General features: G+C 44.7%; 1 protein-coding gene across 2 annotated transcripts in view; it reads right to left on the minus strand.

Annotated features, from left to right (window-relative positions):
- Positions 1-14652, minus strand: part of tmem19 (transmembrane protein 19) — a 1055620-nt gene that overhangs the window by 306045 nt on the left and 734923 nt on the right. The window lies entirely within an intron of this gene.

The raw sequence follows: 14652 nt of genomic DNA on the forward strand, positions 1-14652 counted from the left end.
CCAAGTCATAAAAAAGTGGGACAGTAGGGAAAACGCAAATAAAAAAAGAAAGTAATTATTTCCATATTTACTTTATGACTTGTATTGCATTGCAGACAACATGAACACAAAATATTTCTAGTTTTGTCTGGTCAACATCATTTCATTTGTAAATAATCATAATTTCCTGTCATTCAGACCTGCAACACATTCCAAAAAAGTTGGCATAGGAGCAGTTTAGGGCTAGTAGTAATCAGGTAAATTGGTTAAACAATGATGTGAAAGAAAAATCTAGTCCTTTAGAAGCAAAGATGGGCCAAGGATTGCCAGTTTATCAATTAATACCTCCAAAAATTATCTGCTCACTGCCTCACTGCTTCAAGGATCCTCATTCACCTGTAAGTAATATCACCCCATGAGCTCAGAACTACTTTAGCAAACCTGTCAAGTACCACAATGTGTAGTTACATCCACAAAAACTGTGCCTAAAGGAAGCCCTATGTTAACAGTGTCCAGAAGCGCGTTGACTTCTCTGGGCTCGGAGGCATCTAGGATGGAATGTCACACAGTAGAATAGTGTGCTGAGGTATTATTACGTATTTCTTGGAAGAAATGGACGCCGTGAGATCCAGACCAAAGAAGAAAAGGATCGTCCAGATTGCTACCGGCAACGAGTCCAAAAGTCAGGGTCAGTCTTGGTTTGGGGTTGTGTCATTGCCCTTGGCAAAGATAATGTCATGAATCACGACCAAACCCATATGCAAGTGAACAATGTTTTTATTGAAACACGAAAGCCTCAAGCAGTACAGGCAGAAATCGTTTGTGAATGAATGCTGTCGTCAGATGGAGGAAAGGAAAGCCCTATGATAAATGTTCAGCATCCTAGAGCGAACTTGCCGTCAACAGGGCACAACGTAAGACAAGGAACTCAACGTGGACAGCCTGACGAGACCGAGACACAGACTTGAACAGACATGAGCGCCGGCTTGATATAAGCGCGATAATGCACAGCAGCTGTAGCGCGCTAATGAATCAGCTGAGAAAGGATCACTGGTGACAACAATACCACGTGACCGCACAGCTGTAGACATTAAACACTGAACTGTCAGTCGTGCAACCACACACACACAAACCGTGACAGTTAACTGTCACTTCTTTTCCAGGGACGCCCATGCATATTTCAACAAGACAATGCAAAGCCACCTTCAGCACACATTACTAAGTACTGGCTGCGAAGGAAGAGGATACAGGTGCGTGACTGGCCTGTCTGGAGTCCTGACCTGTCTCTAATAGAAAATATGTGGTGCATTTTGAAGTGACAAAATGTGGCAACGAAGACCCCATACTGTTGCCCACCTTAACACTTGTTTATAGGAAGAATGGGACAAAATTACACCTGAAACACTTCATCACTTGGTGTCTTCAGTCAATTTAAAGCATTTTAAGTGTTGTGAAACAGAATGGCAACATTACAAAGTGGTAAATGTTTTACTGTTTCAGATCTGTTGCAAGAATCAAAATGAGAACACATTTATTAAAGGAAAAAAATACAATACACAATGTTTGTTGTATTGTCTGCAATGAAATATGTCGAAGTAAATCCAGAAATCACCTGTTGCATTTTTTGTTTGTGTTTTCCATACTTAGGGCCGGTGCGTCCATAGAGGCGACCTAGGTGGCCGCCTAGGGCAGCAGAATAGAGAGGGCAGCGTCCCCTACACTACCCTCACCACCCGCGCCCTCAGTTATATCCGCGTCTAGGGTGGCAGAATGGAGAGGGCGGCGTCCACGACACTACCCTTACCACCGCGCCCTCAGTTATACCCGCGTTTAGGGCAGCAGAATAGAGAGAACGGCATCCGCAACACTACCCTCACCACCGCGCCCTCAGTTATATCCGTGTCTAGGTTGGCAGAATAGAGAGAAGGCATCCGCGACACTACCCTTACCACCACGCCCTCAGTTATATCCGCGTCTAGGGCGGCAGAATAGAGAGGGCAGCGTCCGCGACACTATCCTCACCACCCGCGCCCTCAGTTATATCCGCATCTAGGGCGGCAGAATAGAGAGGGCAGCATCCGCGACACTACCCTCACCACCTGCGCCCTCAGTTATATCCACGTCTAGGGCGGCAGAATAGAGAAGGTGGCGTCCGCGACACTATCCTCACCACCCGCACCCTCAGTTATATCCGCGTCTAGGGCGGCAGATTATAGAGGGCAGCGTCCCGACACTACCCTCACCACCGCACCCTCAGTTATATCCGCGTCTAGGGGGGCAGAATAGAGAGGGCGGCGTCCCCGACACTACCCTCACCACCCACACCCTCAGTTATATCCACGTTTAGGGCGGCAGAATAGAGAGGGTGGCGTCCGCGACATTACCCTTACCACCCAGGCCCTCAGTTATATCAGCATCTAGGGCGGCAGAATAGAGAGGGCGGCGTCCGCGACACTATTCTCACCACCCGCGCCCTCAGTTATATTTGCGTCTAGGGCGGCAGAATAGAGAGGGCAGCGCCCGCGACACTACCCTCACCACCCGCACCCTCAGTTATATCCGCGTCTAGGGCGGCAGAATAGAGAGGGCGGCGTCCGCGAAACTACCCTTCACCACCTACGCCCTCAGTTATATCCGCGTCTAGGGCGGCAGAATAGAGAGGGCAGCGTCCCGACACTACCCTCACCACCACGCCCTCAGTTATATCCGCGTCTAGGGCAGCAGAATAAAAAAGGGCGGCGTCCGCGACACTACCCACACCACCGTGCCCTCAGTTTTATCCGCGTCTAGGGCGGCAGAACAGAGAGGGCGGCATCCGCGACACTATCCTCACCAACCGCACCCTCAGTTATATCTGCTTCTAGGGGGGCAGAATAGAGAGGGCGGCGTCCACGACACTACCCTCACCACCGCGCCCTCAGTTATATCCGTGTCCCCGACACTACCCTCACCACCCACGCCCTCAGTTATATCCACGTCCCCGACACTACCCTCACCACCCGCGCCCTCAGGCGGGCAGAATAGAGAGGGTTGGGGTTGAGGGCGGTGTGACCGTCCTTTGCCTAGAGCGGCAGTTTAGCTTGCTCCGGCCCTGTACTCACCCAACTTTTTCTGATTAAGGTTGCAAATTTAAATGATACTTTTTAAAACCCAATTTTGACAGTCCAGCATTTGTTTAGAGTCTGAAAGATCTTATAATTTGGCAAACATTAGTTACAGATTAAGCATGCAAAAATCCTGCATGGTTGTTTTCCATGTCAAAATTTAACAATGGTGTTCAAGTGTTCTTCCACAAACTAAGCAAACAAATAAGGTGTCGATAAAATGTTATTCATTTACTTCAGTGTTCTTGTCCATTGATGTGTGTCAGTAAGACACCAAGTTCAATAAGAGTACAAGTGAATATAAATGAATGAAGGATGTGTCAGAAATGTGATGAAATTTATCAGGAAGCTTGTTTTGTTTAAAGTATCTGTTTTTGCCTTCTGGGAACAGTACTTAATTATTTAGTTACTTTTTAGGGTTCAATGGATGGAAGACTGCTTTGACAGTTTTGTTAAAATATGGACTGAACTCTATTTTGTCTGGATTTTGACATTTTTGACCAACATTTTCCCCTTTTGAGGGCGTATCTATCAAGACGTTAGTATTGCAGTAAGTCGATATATAATTATCACCAAAGCTCTTTCTATGTTGCTGTACACTATTAAATTGTTTTGCTGTCTTAGAAATCTGTTTTATGAGGTGCCTGTTATGTCGAGTTCAGACTGCATGATTTTCAAAGTAGTCGTGTCACAGATGTTTTCACACTGCTTGAGTATCTGGGCTAGCGTTTCATCGCTGCTTTGTTTACACTGCAAGATGGATCGGCGACAGGGACTTTCACATTGCATGACTTTACTATAGGAAGAATCGCCAACAACTTTGTCCAAACTACGTCTCACAGTCAAAAACACGTCGTATATCTTTTGTTATTAACTACATAATGAGAAAGAAGCCTTTAATGGGGTATAACATGTACATGTTTGCTCACCTGGGTTTAAAGGGAATTAACCATTTCTCCTCAACGTTGATAATAAACAAATTTCTTTCTGTATGAAATGTCAAACAGACACAGTTGCTCCTGAGTCCTGTCAAACCTCCACTAGTTTTCCTCCATTTCGTGGGTCCAAATAAACCCAAAAAGAGCGCTTTTAACTTCTACCCCAGCCTCCCGCTGACCTGCAGCAGGTATACACACACACACACGCTAGTGAATGCCGCTCTCTCATTGGCTGTAGGCGATCGATGATGTTATTTTCAGTCAAAACTCAATTCACACGGCAGGATTTGAATCTCCGACAGCTCCAGATATGCAGCACGCCAAATATCTCACAGGCATCGGCGACTCATCGGCGATTCTCTCAGATCGCGTCTTTGAAAGTTCATACTGTATGATTGTCACTCACGTGCACGAGCAGCGATTTGCTTGTGATTTTAGGCATTTGTCGGCGATTTCTCAAAACCTGTCGGCGAGCCAAAATCGGGGCTAAAATCACGCAGTCCGAACTAGGCATTAGGGCAGTGAGTCAACAAGTCAGTCAGTGTAGCATGAAGAGCGAAGTTGTATATTAAAGAACCAAGCTTATTTCATACATACATGTTATTACTGTGGCGCATAAACAGTACGCTTGGTTGTGTTAAGTTTCTTTATGGCCTCCTGTCCTGGGCTGCGTTTCCCGATAACGATTGATCTTAGCACTTAAGAGCGTTTTCTACGAGTCATTTTGCGAACGTTCGTTATTGTTTCACGTGCGTTTCCCAAAAATGCACTTAACACAATTGCACGTAGCCCAGCTTTAAGTGCAACTTAGGAGTCGCTATCCGTTTGTTAAGTGCTGAAATGTCACACTATAGAATGGCTCGTTATTGTTGCACATGTTATAGCAATCCAGATAATTCTTCTTCTACTTGTGTGAATGTATATTCAACTCGAATAACATAAAAAAAAAATATTTTTGAGCCAGTTTAAAAACATAAATTAACTGGAAATGTCGTACTGTAAAAACACTGTCTTGCTCCAATCTCGCATGAAACTAATTCTAACAGTCCTTGCCGGAAATGACATCAGCATCATTTTCGATATTTATATGGAACCTTAATTAAGTAGAATTATTTATCAATTTTTTTATCAAAAATTGCTTATCTCACATCAAAATAAATAAATAAGTAAATAAATAAATAAGCTCTTACATTTATTTTTGAAAAGTTTAGCCTAATTATTAATTATTATTATTTGTATATTGAATTGTGTAATGTGTAGAAAATATAAATGAATAGAGATATACGTACAAATAAAATGAATAATGACTTTGAAGAGAAGTAAATTGTAGGTGCAATTTGCCGGTTGTCCAGCAGGTGCCCTCATAACTCTGTCTCCTTACGATGCACTTAAGGCTTTACGATTACTCCAGAGCACTCGTAGATCCACGAAGATTTTCAAGTGCTACTTAAGTTACGATGCTTTTGGGAAACAGACCGTAATATTAAGATCAGTCGTACGATCATTTCTACGAACTTCTTAGGCTTACGATGCTTTTGGGAAACGCAGCCCTGGTCATTGATTTTTGATTTTGTTCTCCACATTACCACGCCAGTAAATCCGTGAAAGAGTTACACAGTGAGGCTCACTGCTCTCCTTCGGTATTGTTTTGTTCCCCACTGGCATCAGTTTTTGATTAATCATGATGGTACATTTCTGGAGAACAAAGTTCAATTTTGTTTTGATTGCTGGCCGTTGGTTCCAATGATTTGACCTCTTCAGACCCCATATGTTTAGTAGTAGTTCTCAATCCAGTCCTCTGCCCTGCACACGTGTGTGCGACTCCTATTTGACACATAAGGATCAGTGGATGGCTCTCTGTTAGTGAGCTGATGATCTGAATCAGGTGTGTTAAGTAAGACAGACATAAGCTGCGTCCCAAATGGCACACAATACACTATGCACTCATGCACTATGTACTTATGCACTTACACACTCAACAGGATGGTACATGTATGTAGTGGCGTCGCAAATGGCACACTAATGTTTTTTTACTAAGCGGAAATTCAAACCGTTTCCCTGATGACGTTTGACGGTTGCCAAATCAGTGAAATAAACAACCGAATTATCAAATAATACCTGCCGTGAGTATAACCGCATTCACCATCGGGAGGCGCTATAATCACTCTCGTAGGAGAATTTTGATTTCACAATCCAAAATAAAGTTATCCAACATGTGCGCCCGATAGCTCCGCCGCTTCCGCTACGTAGGCAAACCTGAGGTCGTTGAGTGCGTGAAGTGTCCATCATTACACACTTCATTTTAGCGGCTGAACGAGTGCATCATCCGGGTAATTAAAGTGCACTTATTATTTTTAGAGTTTTCAGTGTGAACGCACTACTTATCCTATTTATACTACAAAATGGCGTAGAATAGTGCATAAGTATGCGATTTGGGACACCGCTATACAAATCATGCAGGGCTGGGGGAGATTGAGAACCACTCGCTAAAGCTGCGGTCAACACTTGACTTTTATCCGCATAGACTTCCATTCATACGCACGTGAATGCGTCAGACTGGAAACGCAGGGTCCTGGTGAAGTTCAAAGTTCAAGCCTGGTGAACTCTGACCTGCAAAATTGCGTCACTTGACTGCGTGAGACCAATCGAGGATCAAAACATGACCTCTCTGGACAGAAATTTTAAACATGGAGCAATCGCTCGCTTTTTTAATGTCTAATAATCTTGTTTAATCCTGCCCCTTCTCGCAGCGCCATACAACAGAATTTCGTACACACAAACTCTAGTGTGACCGCAGCTTTAGAGAGTTGGACTTGTAATCAAAAGGTTGCAGGGTCGATAACCCCGCTGGCTCTACACCACCCAACCCGCTCCGAGCTGGTATCGAATCGTCGACCTTCCGCATGGAAGTCGGTTGCTCTACCAAGGAGGCTAAAGACTATAGCCTCTAGCGCCTGTCGCTAGAGCACCTTTATGACCGCTCGTCAAGCGCGAGTGATTTACATATTGAGTCAAAGCAAACACACGAATAGACATCCTGCAGTGCGATACGCGCGAATGACGCGAATTGGGTGGTGCGCGCAAGGCGAATTGAGCGTTTTGTGCGTTCGAAAATCTGAACATTCGCGCCGCATTAACCAATCAAAAGCTAGCTCTTGTGGGGGCGTGATTGTGACGTAGAACCTGTTGATGGTGTCCCAGGGGAAATCCTCCAGGCTACACCAACAACAGTTCATCAAACTGGGCTTGGCTCAGTCAGAGGCACCGCTGAAAGTCTCCGTCATCCAGGTTCAGTTTCTGGAGGAGTTTATGAGCTCACAGAGCTGGATGCACCTCTGAAAGCATGTAGTGGAGTCAGACACGACCCTAAACGTATCGACGCTGTTTTTCAGCCTTCATAAAGTACATAAACACTGTTATTTTCTTCATAAAATCCATGTTAGCCTTTTAGCTATGAAGCTAGAGTCACCGGGCAGACAGAAGCCCTGCCCATCACGTGAATCCGCGTCTGTACTGAAGTGAATTTCACATGCGAATGAAGCGGATTTGACACGCGAATGAAGCAGGGTTAGACGTGCGAATGTAGTGAGTAAACTCAATTGTTCACGCGGCTATTTACGCACGAATAGCACGATTTATCCGCGCATTCCGCGTCTGGTGTGAACACAGCATTAGAGGTCAGAGGAGTGAGGTTTACCTGCACAGCACTTACTAGCCGGCCTCTGCTACACCAGCAAGGATTAAAGGTAGGGAAAGTGAATGATCCACACTCCCTCCATCTTCGATACCCAGCTGAGGTGCCCCTGAGTAAGGCACCAAACCCCTAATTGCACAACAATAGCTGCGCACTGTAGCCATTGAAGTCGTTGTAAGGTTGATCATTTACTGTCACTCTTCTCATTAGCATTTGTGGTGAAAACTGCAATAAAATGATACGTGTTAGGATTGCCCTGCTGAAAAATCCAGCTTAAACCAGCCTAGGCTGGTTGGCTGGTTTTAGCTGGTCGACCAGGCTGGTTTTAGAGGGGTTTTCGCCACTTCCAGGCTGGTTTCCAGCCATTTCCAGCCTGTTCTTAGCTGTTCAGGATGGGAGTGTCAGGGTTCTGCCACTCTGGTTTTGTAAATTCTTGTTTTGGTGGCAGAGCTCGGACACTACCCATGTCTGGTCCTGTTTCTGTCTCTGTGTGCACGCGCGCCGTCGTGGGTGTACGCAGAGTGTGCGCGCTCCTGCTTGACACGGCCACACGCGCGCTCTGCGTCCCTCAGACATGTGCGCTCTTGTACTCGTGTTTATTTACGTCTGTCAGCAGCGTGGTGTTTCATCCCCAGCGTCTCAGTCTTGTTGGTTTCGGTTTTGGTCGGCGCTAGGATGAAGCATGCACGCTGCGTGTGTGAGCGCACGGTGAGTGTTTTCCTTCATCGTGTGCTCGTGTCTTGCGTCTTTTGTCAAAGCACGTGGCTCGGTGTTTACATTGTGGTCACGTGCTTTTGTCGTGTGCTTCAGTGTTGTGCTTGTCTTGTCATGAACATGCGGTTAATGAGTTCTCTCATTGGCCGCATGTTCTTGTCCTGTGTTATGTGAGCGCATGGCTTGTGTTGTCTCTCTGTGTCATGCGCTCTACCGTCTATTGTCTAGTCCCACCCTCCTTGTTAACTCATTATTAGTTTGTCATGTTCACCTGTTTGTCAATTTACTTTTGCTTTAAAATCCCCTCATGTTTTGAGTCCTGTGCCAGTTCGTCGTCTAAACTCCCCATGTGTTCCTGCTCTTGTCATGCCAGCCAAGTTTGTTTGTTTGTTAGTGTCATAGTTATGTTTTTCCCCCTCGGGGTGGTTTTTGTTCTAATTTTGTTTTATTTTTATTATCAATAAATCATCCTGTTTGCACTTGAGTCCTCGCTCCCTCATCCTTCCTGAACCCTGACAGGGAGATGACCAGCTAAAACCAGCTTGACCAGCCTAGCCAAGCTGGGAGTCCAGCCAAAACCAGCTATATCCAGCTTCAACCAGGCTGGTCAAGTTGGTTTTAGCTGGATTTGGCTGGTCATTTTCCAGCCTGAACAGCTAAGACCACGCTGGAAATGGCTGGAAACCAGCCTGGCAATGGCCAAAACCCCTGTAAAACCAGTCAACCAGCTAAAACCAGCCAACCAGCCTAGGCTGGTTTAAGCTGGATTTTTCAGCAGGGTGAAAGTGCACTTAAAATGATCATAACATAAACAAACAACAGGTCACCTTGCAGTAAGGATTAGAACGTTAAACAAACTTATAATTTTTTTTATTTTTAACTAAATAGTCACTGACATCTTTATCATGTCTAATGTAAAATCATGAACTTCAGCATTGTCTCTAGATGAATTTAAGTAGATGATTTAAATAGGGATGGCTGTCACGAAACTGACATTTAGACAGTGTCGAGATCCCAAAGCTCAAGTGTTTTGAAACACTGCACCGAAGCATGACCCAAAACACCTAGGTCACATGACCAAAGTGATTCGAAACACCAAGGTCATGTGACTAAAGAGATTAGGTGCATTTGACTTCATGCAGCGCTGCGCAGAACGATCGAAATCTGTCTTAAAGCGGTGCATGCTGGTTAGAATTTTTGTCTGGAGTGACTGACACATGTGGCATCAAACTACCCCGACATCGCTCCGAGATCAGACGTCTGACTCAGACCGTGCAGCATCTGAAGAGCGGCTGTCCGAGCTCTGATGACGACACCGATTTTACAAGATTGGCTGAGTTCACCGCATGACAACAACCACGTGTTTCCAGTTTATTGTTGGACAAATTCCGATTCAAAAGTTTCAAAACAAACAATTCACTTTTGTTTATATTACCTTCACGTTTCCCCATATTTCTCTTATGCGTTATTTATATATATAGTTTATAGTTTGTAGAGACTGTATTCTGTTTTATTTGTATATCTTTTTTTTTTGTTATAAAAAATAAAAAATGATGATGACGCCATGTGATTGGTCATCATGACTGCAGCAACTTTGAGCCCCGAAGTGTCTAGGGCTGCGTCCGAAACCGCATACTTCCATACTATATAGTGCGCTAAAATCAGTATGCGAGCCGAGTAGTATGTCCGAATTCATAGAATTCAAAAATCAGTATGGTACTTCCGTACTTCCGGCGAGATTCCGGAGTGCGCATCCCATGCACGCTGCGCTATCCCATAATGCCCCGAGAGCGAATTCATGAATGGGAGTAAAGCGACGCAATTGACGCTGGTAGGTCACTTGACTATGTCAAAATGGCGGATGTAGTACGTCCGAATTCCATTAATACTTTTCACATTCATACTGTATAGAGCGTACTTTTCTAACGGCCGAGTAGTACGTTTAAATTCAAATGCAGTACCTACTGAGAAGTAGGCGGTTTCGGACGCAGCCTAGCTGTCTGACTTGACAGGTCCGCTTTTAAATCTGCCCCGCCTGCACTCGGGTAATCTCGTTGATCACCGGCTGCAGCTGTGCTCCATGTTGAACGCATCAATTCAAAGCATCAGGGCGTTTCACAAGCGTTTCGAGATGTGGCATACCTGCCGAATCTGCGTTTGATTAACAGGGTCGTAAACGAATCACAATCGCACATCGGTTTCAATCTAATTTTGAAAAAGATACAAATGGTTTTGTCATGTTAACTTTGTGGGGTGTTGTGAGAGGAGAGATATTATGCGATTTAGAGACGTTTATAGTGCATATTTAAGCTACAATAAAACTTTATTGATATTGATAGAAAGGCTATAGACACAGGCTATGATTTGCTGATACATTCATAGGCATAAATCTATAGTCATTCATATACATGCATACACATCCAACCATAAAGGCATACATATCCATATATGTTCGATAAGGGGTGACCAACCCTGTTCCTGCATATCTACCTTCCTGCAGATTTCAGCGCCAACCCTGATCAAACACACCTGCCTGTAATTATCAAGTGCTGTTCAAGTCCTAATTAATCAGTTCAGGTGTGTTTGATCAGGGTTGCCGCTGAAATCTACAGGAAAGTAGATCTCCAGAAACAGGGTTGAGTTCAATAGTGACAGACAGAAAAGTTAGATTTAGGATTTCATAGATAGATAGATAGATAGATAGATAGATAGATAGATAGATAGATAGTCAATCAAAAACTATTTCTAGTTTAAAGTCTGATACTGCTTTGTTGTCGAGTTCCAAGTAAGACTTTCAGAAACCACAACAATACTGCAACCATTTAAACTTTCGACAACAGAGTTGTCAGAGGAACAGAGAGTCTCAGCCTCTAAGCTTATACCAATGTACTGGATGTTGCAGCACAACTGAGAAAAAAAGGCCTTGCAAAGCAGGAATCAGTTGCCCAATTAGGGTAAGCCACTGGCCATCAGTGTCATATTGTTGCCTGTTTCGCCCAAGCTCACACCTGCAAGAAGGTTTCCAGTCGGGATGTGGTAGGAATGAGTGTTTTAGACCCAAGGTTTAAAATCGTAGTATTTGGAAATACTGCCAAAGACCAGGAGGCTGAAAGGCATCTCAGGATGGAGTGCGCTTGACTTATGGTATGATTCTAACACTGTTTATGTATTATGCAACTTTATACAGTTATGACATGAGTTTAAGCTTTGTAGGTAATTGCTTTTTTTCTCTCAACATCAGATCCACAGTTGTCAGCATCAGCTCCATCATCTTTATCAACACCTGCAGAAAGCCAGGACAGTTTATGGGAACTTCTTGATGATCGTGCCCGGGAATCCCACTCTACAAACAGTGCTACAGCAGATTGAAGTGAAAAAGTACATAACGGATGCATTTTTGCCAAGAAATGAAGATGGCATGAAATACTTAAATCATTTTCTAATTTGTACGTGTATGAAGTAGCGGTGCAACGGTTCAATCTACTCACGATTCAGTGTGTATCATGGTTTTAGGGTCACGGTTTCGGTACGGTTTGTGCTATGCTTAGAAACAATTGAAAGAACAATAAACATTTATTGGGTGACAAACACCTGACAATGCAACAGCTTCACACATAGGACAGCAGATTTGCGTGTACTCGCATTAATTAAATAAAAGTAGGACATTTTGAAAATGTTCAAATAAATTAAGAAATTTCTCATTTACAACTCGACTCAACAGTCTCAAATAATTATGCAGATAATAACTGTCAACACATCTTAATAATTGAGCACTTTTAAAGTATTAATTACAACTCTCACATGTTCGCCCACTGAAGCTAAGCAGGGCTGAGCCCGGTCAGTACCTGGATGGGAGACCACATGGGAAAGCTAGGTTGCTGCCGGAAGTGGTATTAGTGAGGCCAGCAGGGGGCGCGCAACCTGCGGTCTGTGTGGGTCCTGGTGTCCCAGTATAGTGACGGGGACTCTATACTGCTCAGTAAGCGTCGTCTTTTTAGATGAGCCCTGACTCTCTGTGGTCCCAGGATATCCTTCGAAAAAGAGTAGGGGGTTTAACCCCGGCATCCTGGCCAAATTTGCCCACTGGCCTCTGTCCATCATGGCCTCCTAACCCTCCCCATAATTGGCTTCATCACTCTGTCTCCTCTCTACCAATCAGCTGGTGTGTGGTGTGCGGTCTGGAGCAAAATGGCTGCCGTCGCGTCATACAGGTGGATGCTGCACACTGGTGGAGGTTGAGGAGATTCCCCCCTTTGTGTACAGCACCTTATACAAAATAAATAATATATTTATTATATAAATGTAAGGAATTATTATTTTTATTTACAACGCAATTTTATTTATGATTTTATTATGATTCCAGGGAGCTCCGTTTCTATTAGCGCGATTGTCGTGAATGACCCTGCTGAAAAATCCAGCTTAAACCAGCCTAGGCTGGTTGGCTGGATTTAGCTGGTTGACCAGGCTGGTTTTAGAGGGGTTTTGGCCATTTCCAGGCTGGTTCCCAGCCATTTCCAGCCTGGTCTTAGCTGGTCAGGCTGGAAAATGACCAGCCAAATCCAGCTAAAACCAGCTTAACCAGCCTGGTTTAAGCTGGATATAGCTGGTTTTGGCTGGACTCCCAGCTTGGCTAGGCTGGTCAAGCTGGTTTTAGCTGGTCATCTCCCAGCCTGACCAGCTAAGACCAGGCTGAAAATGGCTGGAAACCAGCCTGGAAGTGGCCAAAACCCCTCTAAAACCAGCCTGGTCGACCAGCTAAAATCAGCCAACCAGCCTAGGCTGGTTTAAGCTGGATTATTCAGCAGGGCGAGACAAAGAGAGATCTCTTTTACTTGGCAGAAACTCCACACACACACTGACACGTGATGTCAACAACAGATTTACATACTAAGAGGTGATTGGACAGGTTTTCGCACGTGCAATGAGCGTGAAGGGTAATCAAAAGCCTACAAAGGTTTAACTGCTTCGTTGCAGTTGTTTTTATTAACAAACCACAAACCCCGGATCACAGGACACATCCAATTGTGGAAACCAACGGGACGATACGTTTTTTTTTTTACCGAGAACTGTTGCATGCCTAGTATGAAGTGTTTGTCTTTTATTCATTCATTCATTTTCTTGTCAGCTTAGTCCCTTTATTAATCCGGGGTCGCCACAGCGGAATGAACCGCCAACTTATCCAGCAAGATTTTACACAGCGGATGCCTTTCCAGCCGCAACCCATCTCTGGGAAACATCCACACACACACACACTCATACACTTCGGACAATTTAGCCTACCCAATTCACCTGTACCGCATGTGTTTGGACTGCGGGGGAAACCGGAGCACCCGGAGGAAACCCACGCGAAGGCAGGGAGAACATGCAAACTCCACACAGAAACGCCAACTGAGCAGAGGTTCGAACTAGTGACCCAGCGACCTTCTTGCTGTGAGGCGACAGCACTACCTACTGCGCCACTGCCTCGTCGTCTGTCTTTTATTAATGTTCATATTTCGTGACCAAAATGTTTGTTATTACTGTTTATTCAGATGTACCACAATCATTATAAGTACAGTACGTTACAAGAATAAACCGTTATAATCAGCGTTTCAGTTGAGAACACTAACCACTCCCCCAAGCTGCTTGGGTGAAGCCCAGGGCTTAATTTGTGCTGGAAAAAGCCGGATCCGGCACCTCTGAAATCTAATCTGGCACCACATTTTACCAATCCCGCTCCTCACGTGCACACCCCCCTTCTCAACCCTCTTCACTCTCAATCCTTCCACTCCCCCCCCTCCATCTCCACTTCCACTGAAACTTAACCTGGATGACGGAGGCTTTCAGGGGTGCTTCTGCCTGAGCCGAGCCCAGTTTGATGCACGGTTGTCGGTTTCGGCTGGAGTATTTCCCCAGGGACACAAACAACAGTCACAATCACGCCCCCACAAGAGCAAGCTCCTGATTGGTTAACGCGGCACGAATGTACGATGAAGTTTAGATTCTTGAACTCGAGCGATTCGCGCAAAACGCTCAATTTGCACCATGTCCTTCGCGCGTATCGCGCTGCAGGAGGTCTATTCGCACGTTTGCATTGACTTAACATGTAAATAACTCGCTCTTGATGCTCCTTCCGCGTCTGGTGTGAACGCAACATTTCACAACTTATAATATAGCTTCAATATAAACAGCCCTGGGAGTAAGAGTAAGAAAATCAAAAGCTATTTCATTTTAAACACATCCT

The sequence above is a fragment of the Danio rerio genome, chromosome 4, assembly GCF_049306965.1.
Source record: "Danio rerio strain Tuebingen ecotype United States chromosome 4, GRCz12tu, whole genome shotgun sequence".
In the NCBI taxonomy this organism is placed as follows: domain Eukaryota; kingdom Metazoa; phylum Chordata; class Actinopteri; order Cypriniformes; family Danionidae; genus Danio; species Danio rerio.